Genomic DNA, 14,004 nt, shown 5'->3' on the forward strand with positions numbered 1-14,004 from the left:
TAGGAGAAATTTACAAAACTATGCTATTTCAATGAATAAATGCAAGAGAAGTCAATAAAATTCACCCAATTAAAGCAAATCAGTACCATATAATACGGATTTATCACATCTCCACACTTAAACAATAGCATGTGTAACATCCTAACTATCAAAATGTCACACTTCCAGCTGCGCCACTCTAATAGCTCGGGTATTACGACGACTCTTGTAATATTTAATACTAAAATATGAGCCTGTTTAAAACTTTAACCAAATCTTTAATAAATATACATTCATACTTACAAAATAAATTACAATACTCACAGGAATTTCATATATATATACATACATACATACATACATACATACATACAAACATATTAATTTACAAGCATCTCAAATCAAAATCCTATCCCTCTTACAAGACTTGCGAAGTTAAAGGCGAGGGAAACATAAACACTTAAACAATACAAAAATATCGTCTAACAGAAAAGAATTAAGCTCTTCCGAACTTTGTCGTCTGTAACCTGAAAAGAAAAGACCTGTAGGGGAGTGAGAACATCATCCTCGAAAGGGTTCTCACTATAGGGTTGCAGAATTACTATAACAGGATACGCGGAATAAAATCATTATAGTGATTAATAACCACCTTATGTATCTTTTCAAAAACAAAGGTCTACTATAAAAAGTATCTGAAATCTTTTCTGAAAGAGGGAACTGTTCATTTTTTATAAATTCAAAAGCCCTTTCAAAATGTTCATCTGTGCTGAACCAAATTAGTTTTTCATACTTTTCCAAACCAGAAACATCAACCAGGCATGGCCTTCGACCCACCTCATGATCAATCACGGCTCTAGGCCCAAACAACCCAAACAACAACCAATCACCACTGTCCAACAGAGTCCCAGTCGCAAACACAAATAGGAAAGTTCAAGCACAAATAAACAATTACTACAAGTAGAACATTTAGCAGTTAATTACAAGTAATCACAAAGGCAAAACAAGTACAATATGCACACCCAAACAATGTCACATAGATGCATATGATGCATGCCTGTCCTAGTGGTTGATGATATCATCTGTCGGTTATAAAACCAACCCGACAACTCCTGGTAGCTAACCATTGGACTGTCCCTCTGTTGTGCATCCCCAACTTAAGTTATTCACAAGAGATAATCATAATTCAAATCCAACACCCTCACTGGTGTATGTTCACGGGGGCGAGCTCATCCGGAACTTTCACAGTGTCCGGCCACACTTACGACATAGGGTCAGCAAAGTATCAAGTCTCAACCTGGAGCACATGGTGGCTAGCCACTGCTTCTACCCAGGGAAACTCGTATCTCAGATAGTTGAAAGTGCAAAATCACAATATCAATAACTCAGCATATATGCATTTATTCTCAGCCATAAATCAACATTCATTTCAGCCATCCGGCTTAAATTCATGACTCATAGTCAGCCATCCGGCTCATAACAAAATAGCACTTCCACCATCCAATATCATCAAATTCATAAAATCATTATTCAAGTCATAAATCACTTTTTCTCAATTTACTTTACTTTGAAATCAAATTTCAACGCTTTTCAGCCTTGGCTTTAAAGTTTCCATTCCTCAAATCATCTCCGGCTCATGAGCCACTCTTACTCAAAGTAAGTTCTCTTTTTAAAAACAAAGCCACCATCGGCATCCTCTTTTCAAAACTTCCAAAATCATGGCAATTTAAAGATTTATTTTGAAATATTCAAAATCATCCATCCAACAACGGGATTTTATAACAATAGTCCCTCGGCAGAGTCTCAAGTCTTTTTAGGGGAGAATAACATAAATCATTACCTCAAATTCACTTAAAATCTTTAAAACCTTGGCTTCCTTATTTGAGTAGTAAAAATAGGATCTAAGTCAAACCGAGTTGTGTAATCAATTACTCCTTGCAAAGCCATTTCCTTTACTTAAACAAAACCAGCTTCAACCCCATGATAAATTCTAAAGAGTTTTAAACTGGTCAAAAATTATTTTAGTCTTGCAAAAATTCAGAATTCAAAGAGTACTTAAAACCTTTCCCCAAAACATTGTAAAATGAAACTTGTCAATAGACGTTCAGGTTCTTTCAAAGTCACTGAAACTCCTCTAATTAAAATCCTCAAGTCAAATTCAAAGACATAAGTCTTTTTCACATTTAAACAGCCTTAAAATATAAGTTTCATCTAAATAACTTGTTCACAAAGGAAATATAATACGTTTTTTAAGAAACAAGACTAAATCACAATTCCTTTTTAATAATTCATTTCAATAGCATAATCATCCATTTCTTAATAATTCAAATAAAATAGTAAAAGTGTTTAACTCATAATCTCCCAAATAGCAATTCAATAAAATCCCGGATTCTATTGGAATTTCGGCAGCACCTACCCTAAAACCTGGACTCTGCCACCCTTTCCGGGTCCCATCCAAACCAATCCTCAATCCTTATCAACGGTTTAAAACCCAAAAATCAGTTCAAAAGCAAACTGAATCCAACATTCACCTCATTTTCATATTCCAAGGAAATCGTCTCAAGATCAAATCATTATCAACCGATTAAACTCATTTCCAAAGCTTTAAAGAAACGGTTTAGCAACAACCCATTTATCAAAACCAAACAATAATCAAAAGTCGTCTCAAGATCAATCTTTATCAACTGATTAAACTCATTTCCAAAACTATAAAGAAACAGTTCGACAACAACCCATTTATCAAAGCTAAACAATAACCCAATCAAACATATAATCACATCCATCCAAAAATATCCAGACAATACATAAGACTTGTACAATCACTAAAAAGTGTATTTCTCACATCGGTATCCATTTATAACAATTTCAAGTTATAAAATTGAGATTTTGGAAAAGCTCCTACCTCGACACACCGAAACCACAACCCAAACTTGCTAACTGAATCCTTTTGTCTCGACCCGAATCGACTGCAACCAAAACCTCAGCTCCACTTGCTTCTTCAACAACCACAACGACTCTAATCACAACATATAAAAATCAGGACTCGACCCCACGTTACTAAAACTCGGATTCATTAACCAACACAACAGAATACTAACGCGAGGTTATTCGAAGCATAATTACTTATTGAAATCACAAGACGACGCAGCTGCGATTCCGAATCGACCCGGCAATAGCTCCGACAATAACCCCAAGTGACAGTCGCAAGAAAAAACCCCGGTGACGGCGACTGTAACAACCACGGGGCGTTAAAAACCTTTCTGGAATTCCAAAAGAACCGAAATCAAACTTAAAGCTCTTACTGACGGTGGAACTCCGTGGCAGCAGAGGCGCTCCTGGCGGCAGAGGCTCGGCCTGAAGCTTCGGCAGTGGTCCCAGAAGTCACAGATCCACTCCCGGCGGTCAAAATCACAGAGACGCAGCTCCCTTCTCCGGCAGCGGCACCTGCGGCGGCCTGAACCCTTTTCTGACTGCGGTTCAGCTTACCATCATTAGCAGCGGTGAGCTCAGATGGTGACAGTGGCGACGACCATTCCGACGGAGGCAACGCCAGTGACACGAGCAGCGGCTGGGGACGGTGGTTGAACCCCAGCTCAGCCTCAGATCTCTCTGCCTCCTCTATTCCCGAGTTCTCTCTCTGACTCTGCCATAAGTGGCGGTGGCTGGCTCTGTGACGAGAACGACGGCGGCGCAGTGAGGGCGACGGCGGCGACGCGACAACAGCTACCAGACACGGCGCCTTCTCCCCTCTGGCCATGGCTCGCATCTTCTCCCTCTCCTATTCGCGATTCGAACGACGGCGGTAAGGAGGGTTTGACGGCAAAATCCAACGAAGCTGGTGGCGAGGATGTGACGGTCCCGAGCAGCGCGGCGACAGCGAGCTAGGCGGCTCCTTCCTCCCCTACGCGCGCGCTCTCTCCTCCATCCCGTGGCTATGGGTCGCGGCTTCCTCTCCTACAATGGCAACACGACGGCGCGGCGGCAGTGATGCCCGTCGGCACCGTCCTTCCCCTTCCCCTCTCCTCTTCCCTGATCTCTTTCTCTCTGGTTCACACCTCTTCAAGGTTTTGTGTGTTTGCTGCTAATTTGGGGGAAAAGGGGTTTCCGCTGAGGCAAAGGGGATTAGGGTTTCATTTGGAATAAAGTGAAAATGTGTGTTAATTAGGGTTAGGGGCATTTTAGTAATTTTAAATAAGAATAGGGATAATATAGTAGTTAGAAATAAATTTTAATCCAATGATAATAGTGTATAAAAATACTATTTGTTCATCAATTTTACAAATTATTTTCAATAAAATGTTCAAACCCAATAATTAGAAATAATATAATTAATTTTTTTATTTTCCAAAATAGCAGAATTAGTATTTTAAAATATTAATTATTTAATTCAAAACATATAAAATTCTTATTATTTCATAATTACCAATTTTATAATTTAAATATAGAAAATAATCCAATAATTGTAAAATTGGATAATAATCTTAATTTATTTCGAATTCAATTAATCGAAACTTACTTTAATTATCTTTAATAAAGAAATTTCTGAAATTAAAGCTACAAAAATATTGAATTTGAAATTAGCTCATGATAGCCGTTTTTCAAAAGTTTTGGGTCTTACATTCTACCCACCTTATAAAAATTTTCGTCCTTGAAAATTGATACAAAACGAAAGAAATTTCATAACAGTTCACTCTTGAACACATTTAAGGAATAAGCAAAAATATCTCAATGTATAAACATATATACGATTTTAAAATACTTGGATTGTCATATGCATAAAGATACAAAGGTAGGAGTGTGATTGCAAAGCAAACGTTACAAGATAGGCTCAATGCAAAAGATGACATGGTTCAAACATGTGATAGTAAAGTAAGGCATCGAAGGCTATAAAACAGGATAGGGTTAAAACGACGTGCTTAACATCCTCACACTAATCTCGTATCAACCTCATTGCTTCAACTTTTCAACTCCATCAATCACCTAACAACCCCATAACTGGCCACAAGTCTAACACCCGCAAACTCTTTCACGAGAAACAAAACTACCATGACTCCTCATAACGTTACACACCTACCGCTTCACCTTCCATATACACATATCACGTCTTAAATAACTAACGCATCGCATTACTACGTCTACAAGTCGCACGTGACATCAAAATAATTCTCGAGTCTACTCAGAAGGACACAAGATTTTAGAGAGGAGAGACAAATGTCAAGGATAATACTCATAGATTTGAGAGAATGTATCCAATTCTAGGTAAACAAAGATGCTCAAGCAATGAAGTTTGCTAGAAATAAATCAATTGACAACTTCAAAGATAACCCTTCGATCAAAGAAGTTCAATAGGACCAATAAGAAGAAAATATGCGCATTAGTTTGAGACACTTTCAAGCTGAGTCGAAGAAGTATGAGGTTTACAGAAAAGAATATCTCAGATCCAAGACAAAGCTCACAGAACTCAAGAGCACGATTAAAAATACTTCCGAGTACATTGTTCATAAAAGAATAGAAAACTTGCGAAAAAATCACTTTGCAGTCTAAAAGAAAAGTTAAGCAACAAACATTCTTCGAGAGAGTAACAAAAGTATAAACGTGGCTTTGCTTTAATATAATTTCATATTGAAGTAGATTATGTAGAGTTTTAAAAACAAAATGTACACAGGTTTGGCTAAGAGCTAAAATATTTTATCAAATATTTTAAAAGGATAATAGGTGCACAACTTAACCAAAAGTAGTTCGTAAGACTCGGAAGAAAATCAAATACTTGTTCAAAAATTCTCAAGGTTCATATTCAAACAAGTGTGTATAAAATTATAGCAAGGACGAAAGAGGAAGTTAAACTCTATTTAGAAAAGAGACTCCAAGGTAAAAATTCGCTTATAGGTTGGTAAAGGAAATAAGTAGTGCGTTACAAACGGACAGGTTTCTACTAAATAAGAAAGCCTTTCAAAACTTCAGTTAGAATAACGCATGCCAACTTTTAAATAACTTTGCCAAAAATTGAACAATGGTTTCAATCACAATCAAGCAACAGAAAATAAATTTAGTTTAGAATTTCTTCAAAGAGAATTCAAACTTCTTTAAACAAGGTTTGAAACAAGACTCCAAAAGTATACTTGAAATCACCATCTCAGAAGGACATTCAAGAAGATTAGTATATATTTAAAAAAGAGTCAAACTATATGAGAAAGGACCTTAAATCAAGGTAGTTCAAACAAGATCCACTAGGCATGAGACATCAAACAAGCTTTCAATTGATCCAAAAGAATACAAAAGTCATAGAAAAAAGGACCTTAAATCAAGGTAGTTCAAACAAGATCCACTAGGCATGAGACATCAAACAAGCTTTCAATTGATCCAAAAGAATACAAAAGTTATAGGAAAAGACAACTCAATCATTAGTAATTTCTCAAGAATAAATCTTTGACTAAGAACTCTGGTAGAGACAATGAGAGGATAAACGATGCACTAATTTGAAACGAATCAAGTTGACTCACATAAGAAGGATATTCACAAGAGAGAAGAAACCAAGATCAATGGTAATGTTCACAAGATGTAAAAGATTAGCTAAAAGCAAAGTCAAGTATGACATCCATAGAAACAAAGACTTAAGGAGTTAGTCCATGCTAGAAAAGAAAGATATGAGCCCAATATTTTCAAAAGAACAACAATTGCATAAGCAATGTATCATGCTAAATTACATTCAATTAAAATTGAATTAGGCAAAACTTGTCAAACAAAGATCAACCGGAATAAAGACAAAAATCTTTTCTTTCTAAAATTTTGAAAAATACTTAAATACATAATCAAATAAAGATATGCATTGGAACTGTAGTAAAATTATTAGAAAGTCAAATTGTATTTAAAGTAAGTGCAATCCTGTAAACCAGAAAAAGTACAGGCCTGGTATTAGAAATAAATAATTGTTAAATTGTATAAGAAATTTTCAAAGTTTCATATATAGATAAGTGTATATCAAATCAACAGCAATTTTATAAAAATTTTAAAATTGGTTGTAACTACTGTCAAATAGGAGAAAAACTGAATCACAATTTCTTTAAGAATGGACTCAGAATCAGGAGTTAAAAGGCACAGCGCATTAAGACAAGTTCAAAGCTTTATCAAAGAATATGTGAATCAAGAAGAAAAACTCGAACAGAGACAGATAGATACAACAAGGATTTCAAACAAGCATATGCAATTAAGATCAGACAAGAATGCATATGAATAGAGGAATAGAGTTGAAAAATCAAACTACTTTCAAAAGGATTAGCAACCAAGAACTTCAAGTTAGGATATGAAAGAACAAGTCGACTCGAACAGAATTCAAGATACACAACTGACTAGCCTCGAGAAATAGTTTCCAACGTTCCCAAGACCCATGATTTGCTTTACCCGAAACTCGTTTATCATCTATGATAACCCATCAGTGATTTCATATACATAATTCACTAGTATTAAGCCGGCCAAACTTAGTATCAGGAATTATGCAATGCAAGACTAATGGCATTAATCAATAGACCGTCATGTGCATAATGCTCTAATTCTTGTTATCTGAGCAAGACCTATTACATGACAAACGCACAGAGTATGCGATTGAAGCATAGTCAGTCCATTCCTCAGGCTCTACAGGAAGGACTGCTCTGATACCATAATGTAACACCCTAACTATCAAAATGTCACGCTTCCGACTGCGCCACTCTGATAGCTCAGGTATTACGACGACTCTTGTAATATTTAATACTAAAATATGAGCCTGTTAACCAAATCTTTAATAAACATACAATCATACTTACAAAATAAATTACAATACTCACAGGAATTTCATATATATATTAATTTACAAGCATCTCAAATCAAAATCATATCCCTCTTACAAGACTTGCAAAGTTAAAGGCGAGGGAAACATAAACACTTAAACAATACAGAAATATCGTCTAACAGAAAAGAATTAAGCTCTTCCGAACTTCGTCGTCAATAACCTGAAAAGAAAAGACCTGTAGGGGAGTGAGAACATCATCCTCGAAAGGGTTCTCACTATAGGGTTGCAGAATTACTATAACAGGATACACGGAATAAAATCGTTACAGTGATTAATAACTGCCTTATGTATCTTTTCAAAAACAAAGGTCTACTATAAAAAGCATCTGAAATCTTTTCTGAAAGAGGGAACTGTTCATTTCTTATAAATTCAAAATCCCTTTCAAAAAGTTCATCTATGTTGAACCAAATTAGTTTTTCATACTTTTCCAAACCAGAAACATCAACCAGACATAGCCTTCGGCCCACCTTATGATTAATCACGGCTCTAGGCCCAAACAACCCAAACAACAACCAATCACCATGGTCCAACAAAGTCCCAGTTGCAAACACAAATAGGAAAGTTCAAGCACAAATAAACAATTACTACAAGTAGAACATTTAGCAGTTAATTACAAGTAATCACAAAGGCAAACCAAGTACAATATTCACACCCAAACAATGTCACATAGATGCATATGATGCATGCCTGTCCTAGTGGCTGATGATATCATCTGTCGGTTATCAAGCCAACCCGACAACTCTTGGTAGCTAACCATTGGACTGTCCCTCTGTCGTGCATCCCCAACTCAAGTTATTCACAAGAAATAATCATAATTCACATCCAACACCCTCACTGGTGTATGTTCACGGGGGCGAGCTCATCCGGAACTTTCACAGTGTCCGGCCACACTTACGACATAGGGTCAGCAAAGTATCAAGTCTCAACCTGGAGCACATGGTGGCTAGCCACTGCTTCTACCCAGGGAAACTCGTATCTCAGATAGTTGGAAGTGCAAAATCACAATATCAATAACTCAGCATATATGAATTTATTCTCAGCCATAAATCAACATTCATTTCAGCCATCCGGCTTAAATTCATGACTCATAGTCAGTCATCCGGCTCATAACATATTCTGCAATCAGCCATAATTCATTATCATACACATCCATTCTGGCTCAAAACAAAATAGCACTTCCACCATCCAACATCATCAAATTCATAAAATCATTATTCAAGCCATAATTCACTTTTTCTCAATTTACTTTACTTTGAAATCAAATTTCAACGCTTTTCAGCATTGGCTTTAAAGTTCCCATTCCTCAAATCATCTCCGGCTCATGAGCCACTCTTACTCAAAGTAAGTTTCCTTTTTTAAAAACAAAGCCACTATCGGCATCCTCTTTCCAAAACTTCCAAAACCATGGCAATTTAAAGATTTATTTTGAAATATTCAAAGTCATCCATCCAACAACGGGATTTTATAACAAAAATCCCTCGGCAGAGTCTCAAGTCTTTAGGGGAGAATAACATAAATCATTTCCTAAAATTCACTTAAAATCTTTAAAACCTCGGCTTCCTGATTTGAGTAGTAAAAATAGGATCTAAATCAAACCGAGTTGTGTAATCAATTACTCCTTTCAAAGCCATTTCCTTTACTTAAACAAAACCAGCTTCAACCCCATGATAAATTTTAAAGCGTTTCAAACTGCTCAAAAATTATTTTAGTCTTGCAAAAATTCAGAATTCAAAGAGTACTTAAAACCTTTCCCCAAAATATTGTAAAATGACACTTGTCAATAGACATTCAAGTTCTTTCAAAGTCACTGAAACTCCTCTAATTAAAAACCTCAAGTCAAATTCAAAGACATAAGCCTTTTTCACATTTAAACAGCCTTAAAACATAAGTTTCATCTAAATAACTTGTTCACAAAGGAGATATAATATTTTTCTTAAGAAACAAGACTAAATCACAATTCCTTTTTAATAATTCATTTCAAAAACATAAGTCATCCCTTTCTTAATAATTCAAATAAAATAGTAGAAGTGTTTAACTCATAATCTCCCAAATAGCAATTCAATAAAATCCTGAATTCTATCAGAATTTCAACAGTACCTCCCCTAAAACTTAGACTCTTCCACCCTTTTCGGGTCCCATCCAAATCAATCCTCAATCCTTATCAACGGTTTAAAACCCAAAAATCAGTTCAAAAGCAAACTGAATCGAACATTCACCTTATTTTCATATTCCAAGGAAATCGTCTCAAGATCAAATCATTATCAACCGATTAAACTCATTTCCAAAGCTTTAAAGAAACGGTTCAGCAACAACCCATTTATCAAAACCAAACAATAATCAAAAGTCGTCTCAAGATCAATCTTTATCAACTGATTAAACTCATTTCTAAAACTATAAAGAAACAGTTCGACAACAACCCATTTATCAAAGCCAAACAATAACCCAATCAAACATATAATCACATCCATCCAAAAATAGCCAGACAATACATAAGACTTGTACAATCACTAAAAAGTGTATTTCTCACATCGGTATCTATTTATAACAACTCCAAGTTATAAAATTGAGATTTTAGAAAAGCTTCTACCTCGACACGTCGAAACCACAACCCAAACTCGCTAACTGAATCCTTTCGTCTCGACCCGAATCGACTGCAACCAAAACCTCAACTCCATTTGCTTCTTCAACAACCACAACGACTCTAAAACAGAATACTAACACGAGGTTATTCAAAGCATAATTACTTACTGAAATCACAAGACGACGTAGCTGAGATTCTGAATCGACCCGGCAATAGCTCCGACAATAACCCCAAGTGACAGTCACGAGCAAAAACCCTGGTGACGGTGACTGTAACAACCACGCGGTGTTAAAAACCTTTCCAAAATTTCAAAAGAACCGAAATCAAACTTAAAGCTCTTACCGGCAGTGGAACTCCGTGGCAGCAGAGGTGCTCCTTGCGGCAGAGGCTCGGCCCGAAGCTTCGGCAGTCGTCCCGGAAGTCACAGATCCACTCCCGGCGGTCAGAATGACAGAAACGCAGCTCCCTTCTCCGGCAGCGGCACCTGCGGCAGCCTGAACCCGTTTCTGACCGCGGTTCAGCTTACTATCATCAGCAGCAGCGAGCTTAGATGTTGACAGTGGCGACAGCCGTTTTGATGGAGGCGACGTCGGCGACGCGAGCAGCGGCTGGGCACGGTGGTTGAACCCCAGCTCAGCCTCAGATCTCTTTGCCTCCTCTGTTCCCGAGTTCTCTCTCTCTGACTCTGCTATAAGTGAAGGCGGCTGGCATCTTCTCCCTCTCCTGTTCGCGATTCGAATTGTGGCGGTAAGGAGGGTTCGACGGCGAAATCCAACAAAGCTAGCGGCGAGGATGCGACGGTCCCGAGCAGCGCGGCGGCAGTGAGCTAGGCGGCTCCTTCCTCCCCTGCGCGCGCTCTCTCCTCCAACCCGTGGATATGGGTCGCGGCTTCCTCTCCTACAACGATAACACGATGGTGCGGCGGCAGTGATGCCCGCCGGCACCGTCCTTCCCCTTCCCCTCCCCTCTTCCCTGATCTCTTTCTCTCTGGTTCATGCTTCTTCAAGGTTTTGTGTGTTTGCTGCTAGTTTGGGGGGAAAAGGGGTTTCGGCTGAGGCAAAGGGGATTAGGGTTTCATTTGGAATAAAGTGAAAATGTGTGTTAATCAGGGTTAGGGGCATTTTAGTAATTTTAAATAAGAATAGGGATAATATAGTAGTTAGAAATAAATTTTAATCCAACGATAATAGTGTATAAAAATACTCTTTGTTCATTAATTTTTCAAATTATTTTCAATAAAATGTTCAAACCCAAGAATTAGAAATAATATAATTAATTTTTTAATTTTCCAAAACAGCAGAATTAGTATTTTAAATATTAATTATTTAATCCAAATCATATAAAATTCTTATTATTTCATAATTACCAACTTTATAATTTAAATATATAAAATAATCCAATAATTGTAAAATTGGATAATAATCTTAATTTATTTCAAATTCAATTAATCGAAACTTGCTTTAATTATCTTTAATAAAAAAATTCTGAAATTAAAACTACAAAAATATTGAATTTGAAATTAGCTCATGATAGTCCTTTTTCAAAAGTTAGCTCATGATAGTCCTTTTTCAAAAGTTCTGGGTCTTACAGCATGTCCTCGTGTCCTCTGTGTATGTGTGTGTGCGCGCGCGCGCGTGCGTGCGTGCGTGCGTGCGTGCGTGTGCGTGTGCGTGTGTCTGTGTCTTTGCGTGCGTGTGTGTGTGTCTACTAGGTCAAAATAAATCAATTTTCAAGATGCGTGCATGCGTGTGTGTGTGTGTGTGTCTACTAGATCAAAATAAATCAATTTCCAAGAAAGCATATAAACATGGAGGGCTAAAGCAATATAGCGACCAATGCAATCTCATGAATCAATTTGAGTCTAATAGATATGATAACTTGCAAGATAAGAAATAATAGAAGGTGGAAACATAGAATTGAACAATCGAACCTCTCACCGGATGTGTATATTCTCTAATCGCTCAAGTGTATAGGGTTGATTCACTCAATTTCTCCTAATCTTGCTTTCCAAGATTTGTTTTTCATCTAACAATTAACCATTATTCAATGTATGCATACAAGTATCATGAGGACTTTTCAATGTTGTAATGGAGTTAGGGTAAATGTGAGGATGTATTTGGTCAATTGGACTAAAATTTGAATAAATGCAAAAACAAGGAAGCATAGATTGTTGAAATGAGGTAATGATCACTAAAATAAAGTGAATTATTCAGTTTATGACATTAAGGAAAATAGTGCGTAAATTCTAAGTTGCACGCAGGATAGAATTCACACACTAGCATTGAAAGCTATGTCACAATTACACAAAAGAAGTATGCACTTCACTCATTCTAGTGTGCTTGAGATATTTTACTTGTAGGTTAAGACAAACAAACAAGTAATAAAGAAGCATGAAAGTACTTAAGCAAGAATCAAGCAATTGTGAAATAGATAATGAATGGACATTGGTTGATGTGCAAGAGAATTTAATGGAACAAATGAAACATGAAATTCATACATCAATCAATAACACACTTTGATTTTTTGTTCGCATCACCTAATTGACATAAAGTGAGAAACATGGGTGCTATGAAACTTAGAAAAAGAAAGATATAAGGTGATATCAATCACATAGCAAGCATAGTCCATAAAGCTTAAAAAACTAAAAAATATGTCACTAGGTAGGCTTACGATCCAATTTCACAATTCTACAATTTCATTCCATGAACTAGGTGACGTAAATAAAGATCAATTATAAACAAGCATCACCAAACATAACAAAGATGATGTAAAAAATGTGCTTAATGCAACCGAACCAATATGCAACATCAATATGCTTTCCAACGCTAAAATCACAAGATTGATATAAAAATGTGAGGTTCATGCTTAATGCAACCGAACCAATTAAACAGAATAAAGTGAATGGGATGAGTTACATAGGCCAAAATTCGTCAATCTTGTAAAATTAGACAAAAAGACTTCAAGCATTTACAGTTTAACAAATTTTGGTCAATTAAAGGTTTAACACATTCACTTAATGCAATTAGGTAAAACAAGAGGAAAACAAGCATTGAATTCAAGAAGTTGACCAAAATTTCAATAAAAAGCTTTTGAGGTGTTTTGATAACATTTGGCATGCAAGGTCACATCAACACAAAATATTATCAATAAGGACCTTGCAACACCAACATTTTTCACCAAAATCTCATTACCAACCAGCAGAAACAACATTAATTCAAAACTAGCAAAACGCATAAGTACACAACCAACTAATTAACCAATTCAGCAGCAATACCACAGCAATTCAGTATAATTCCAAACAATTTTCATCTAAACTAACCTATCCTAACCAGCTAATGTACGAAAAATGAAACTCAAATCTAACTAAAACAGAAAACTAAGCAAATAGACCCTAACTAATGCTAATGCTAACGATAACTAAAACAGAAATTAAAATAAATGTGAAAACCTAGATTGCAAAATCAGAAAACAGAAAAGAGATGAGAGGGGTGCTACGGCGCTATGATGTTGTCGAAGCCAGAAGTGGCAGACGTGAGTTGCCGGAGGTGGGAGGAGATGATACAGAATGGAGGTGAAGGACAGAGAAGGGTCACGGTTGTGGTGGTTAGGTGGTTATGGAGGT

Source organism: Arachis hypogaea, chromosome 17, assembly GCF_003086295.3.
Source record: "Arachis hypogaea cultivar Tifrunner chromosome 17, arahy.Tifrunner.gnm2.J5K5, whole genome shotgun sequence".
In the NCBI taxonomy this organism is placed as follows: Eukaryota; Viridiplantae; Streptophyta; class Magnoliopsida; order Fabales; family Fabaceae; genus Arachis; species Arachis hypogaea.